Source organism: Pipra filicauda, unplaced genomic scaffold (assembly GCF_003945595.2).
Source record: "Pipra filicauda isolate LSUMZ 115617 unplaced genomic scaffold, ASM394559v2 scaffold1083_size30564_pilon, whole genome shotgun sequence".
Lineage (NCBI taxonomy): Eukaryota > Metazoa > Chordata > Aves > Passeriformes > Pipridae > Pipra > Pipra filicauda.
In genome coordinates this window covers 15,187-19,655 of record NW_024103522.1, presented here as the reverse complement: position 1 = coordinate 19,655, position 4,469 = coordinate 15,187, and the positions used below count along the sequence as shown (strand labels likewise).

Genomic DNA, 4,469 nt, shown 5'->3' with positions numbered 1-4,469 from the left:
CCATAGAGCACTGACAGCTCTGCTTTTTCTTCTTCCCAATCCCCTCCCTCTCTCCAGGCATTTCTCTCAGTCCTTTCTGCTCTCCTGTACCCCTGGAGGTTGAAGGATCCCAGCTACCACCTCCATTCTCTTCACCCCAACTCCTTTCTCTCTGCCACTCGGGACAGACGTGCAGCTCCTCCTGGCTTGTTCATCTCATCCTGGGGCTGCCTTTGGGCCGTGGAGTCATCCTTCCCTGCCCTGACACTGGGTGTTCGGGCCCAGCTGGAGGCTGAGGCGTGGCATCCTCCTTGCTGGGGGTGTTCAGGGTACGGCTGTTGGGCATCAGCCTGTCCTGGCGCTCTTTCTGCAGGCTCAGCTCACTGCAGGCGTGTTCACGGTGTCCCCTTGCTCCGGCTCCGTCGGTCCTGGGGGCCAGCAGAAGATCACAGTGGATTGCAGCCCAGGAGCAGAGGGGAAATGTGAGGAGCAGCTGTACATTGACATCAGCAACAGAGACCCCAAGGACAATCCCCTCGGCATTCCCTTTACCCTGACTGCCGAGTCCTGCCTCCCAGGTACGTGCTGTCCACAGGTTGCCATGGGCAGTCCTGCTGCTGATCAGCACCTAAACTTGCTACTTGGATAGAGAGGCACCTGGTCCTGAAGTCCCACCTTAAAATCCTCAGAGGCTGCAGTCCTTTTTGAGTCCACCAGTGGGGAGAGGCTGGGAGGGATGTGTGGAAGCATAAAAGGAAAGCAATGCCCTTTAAGACTGAGGTTGACTGAGCTCCATCCTCACTGACTGAGCTCTCTCATCCAAGGCTGGGTTTTGCAGTCACCTGGACAGAAAGGGCTTATCAAGCCTTCTGAGAGGCCAGCTGGGTCCAGGTGAATTCAGCAAAGAGGTTCTCCAGCCTCAGCCCTTCCTCTGGTCTGTCTGCAGCGCTTGTTGAAGACGTCACGTCCATCTTTGAGCAGTACCCGATCCACAGCAACATCAATCTCCGCCAGACGTTACAGTCGGTGCAAGGCAACGGTGTGTTCATCAGAGATGATAACAAATTCATCTTCACCAAAGTTCAGGTTGGGCAACGGGCCACGGCTCGCTTCAAGATCTCTAATGGCAGCAGTGTCCCATGTGACGTGGTCCTCTCCATCAAAGCCATGCCTGGAGAGGTAAGAACAAGAGGCCAAGGTGAGCGCTGCTCTCTAAAGGCCATGTGAGAGCCTGCCTTGTTCTCCAGAGTCATTGCGGTCTCTGGCCCAGCTGGACCAGTCCAGCTCAGTGCAGGTCAAACTGCAGGGCAGAGCAGCAATGCCAGGGGGGCACTTGCATTGAATTCCACATCTCTCAAGCAAATTTTGGCTCACGCTTCTGGGTCTTTGGTGGGAATCCTTCTGAACATCTCTCAAAAGCACACTCAGAGAGGGGCTGTTATGGACCGATGGGGCAGAGCTCAAAGCAGAGCATTTCCTGGCTTTTCCTTCTCTTGAAAGGCCAGTCCTGGGTTATTTGAGGGGTTTCTGTGCCATCCCAACCTCCCACATGTGCTGGGGTGGCTGCCCAGCCCTCAAAGCAAGCTTTTGCTCGCCTGGGCATTGGCGCAAGGTCAGCATCCCCTGGCATGGAGGGAGCCTGCCCAGGGAAGCATGAAGCAAGACAGGCTGTCTGGGGCTGTTCCCAGGGATGCATCTAGGAATGTACTGGGTCACATTGAAAGATGTGACACTAACACTGCACTGTGGGTTCCCCCCAAGCCTCACAGCCTCATCAGCAACATCTTCAAGCTGGATCCTGTCGAGATGAGCATTCCTGGCTTATCCCACGCCTTTGCTACAGTGACCTTCACTCCAGAACAAAAGGAGGACTACCAGTGCACTTTCACAGCTTCCCTTGTTAGCCCAAAAAGGTAGTGACCCCGTGAAGTATTGGGGGGACCGTTCTGGTAGCTGCCTCTCCTCTTGGTGCCTCTAATGCTTTCAGTGCCCTTAGGCAGAGTACCTGGCATGAGATGATGTAGGAGGCATTAAGCATTAGGCAGAGCAGAGCAGGAAAATGAGGAGGATACTTCAGGCTGTGTGAGGGACTCTGAAGAGAGGGCCTCAGGTAGCCAGCTGGAAGTTACTGACAAGTGCAACAGCTGAGCTGGGGCTTTCCAAGGCCAAAGGCTCAGATGAAGCAGTTTCTGTGCCAGCAAGTCAAGATTTCCTCCATATTTCTGTAAAAGGAAGTGATCCTGTGTGGTTTCCAGGCATACATTAAGCTATTTTTATATCAGGGGAGTGACTGGAGCTCTTACCAAAGAGAAGCCCAGTTCCTCTCCCTGGCACCTGTGTACTGGGGCTCTGACCTGCCCTTCCCCAAGTCTTTAGTGGCTGAATTGGAACAGGGAAGTCAGCTTTCTGCCCTAACAAGCAATTCCTTCTTTAGGATCCTTGGAAATAATCTTTACTGACGGTGCTGTTGGTTTGGTTTTCCCTTCTTGCTTTCGTACTGTTCTCATGGTGTGCTTTTGCTTGTTGCATGTCTCCTATCACTGCAGCCAGAGGATTTGCCACGTCTCATCTGGTGCCTCGTTATTTATCTGCTGTATGGTGTGATTCAAATGAGGGAAATTATTTAGAACTGTTATTCTGGAAGGCTCTGGCTGAAATGGTTTCTGTGCCCACCAGTTCTGCCCTCCCAACAGCGAAACCAGTCCCGCCAGCCAACGGGACTGGTCAATGCAACAGGAGCCACTGGGAGGGACTGGGAGGGACTGGGTGTCATTATCTAGTTAACTAAACCAAGTCCCTTCACTATGAACCTTAGACAAGGTAAAAGGGAGGTAACTTGGTTTATGTCTTTACAGGGGCCCAATTAAGTTTTACGATTTCTTTTTCTTTTCTCTCTCCGGGTTGTGTTGACCTCAGGCTGTTTTCTTTTTATGGACCTCAAATCGTTCTCCCTTTTACCTTGTCTAAAATTTATAGTGAAGGGACTTGGTTTAGTTAACTAGATAATGACACCTTTCTGCAAAGTTGATAACTGTGCAGATAACAAGCACCCATCTGGCAGTGTCTGACCTGACAATGGGTAATGTTTTTGCTGTTGTGTAAGGAATGTATATATTTATAGAGAGAATAAATAGAGAACAAGTGTCTCCTTTCAACCCCTCCCTGATCCCCCAGCGCTGAATTTGCTTTTCTCAGATAATAAATTCTGGTTGGAAACCACCCGGCTCTGGGTTTCTGTTCCTTACAAGTGTGGATCTGAAATATTATATCAATAATTTATTTATCTCAATATACTTTTATGTAAATTATTTATTTATTTATTTATTTATTTATTTATATACACGTATTATACATTTGTATATATATTATTGATATAAATTATATATCAATATATATAAATACATAAAGACATATTTATGTATTAATTTCTATACGTCATTTATGTATTTAAATGTTTTATTTATTTTATATACATTTGATATACATTTATATACATTTTATATACATTTTATATACTTACATATGTTATTGATATATATTATATATCAATATATTTATATATTGATATATAAAAACATATATATAAATGTATATATTCTTTATATATTTGAATATTTATTTTATATATATTTTATATATTTATATATTATTGATATATATTATATATCAATACATTATATATAAATATATAATTGATATATTAATATATATTATTGATATATATCATATATCAATATATTATATAAAAATATATAAAAACATATATTAATATATATAAATATTAATAACCGGGACTGGGGAGAACTGGAAGCTTTACTGGGATCACTGGGAGCAGCCGGCTGGAGGCAGAGTGACAGCAGGGACAGGGGGGACACACGACCCCCCCAAAATCCTCACGGGGATGGGGGGGGTCCAGGCTGGGCCCGAGGCCCCGGGGAGGGGCTGCGGCCGCCGGCGGCTCAGGAGCTCTGTGGGGAGAGAAAAGGGGGGGACACCGGGGTGGGGGGTCCCCGGGGGGGCACAGACGCTCTGGGGGGACACACGACCCCCTGGGACCCCCCTCACCTTCTGGCGCAGGTAGAAGCCGAGCCCCAGCGCCAGGGAGACGAAGGCCAAGAGGAAGCCCCGGCCCCTCCTCCGGAGCAATTCCTCAGGCTGATGGAGCCCGGCAGGGCCGGGGCCGCCGGCGGTGTCCGATCCCGGCAGGAAGCGGGGAGGGCCCGGCGGGGTCTGATAGAAATAAATCAAGGCAGAGCTCTCTCTTTCTTTTCCCCCCTGGGCAGTGACCATCAAGAGCTGTCCCTGCTTCCCAGCAGAAGCTGCACACACTTCAACAAAGTCTGTGGAAGAATCTGCTCTGTCAAAGTTGGCCCTGGGCTTTTATGCTTATCCAGGGATGGATCAGCAGTCACATATTCCCAGGCCAGTGAGCAGCTGACCTGTCAAACTCTGCTTCCAAAAGCAGGATGTGTGTTGGAAGGCTGGGGAAC

General features: G+C 48.5%; 1 long non-coding RNA gene across 1 annotated transcript; it reads left to right on the top strand.

Moving 5' to 3' along the window:
- Positions 1 to 986: 986 nt before the first annotated feature.
- On the top strand, positions 987 to 3,202 carry LOC120323111. The gene is made up of 2 exons (XR_005563276.1): positions 987 to 1,158; positions 1,741 to 3,202. It is a non-coding gene; the product is annotated as an uncharacterized LOC120323111 (long non-coding RNA).
- Positions 3,203 to 4,469: the final 1,267 nt, after the last annotated feature.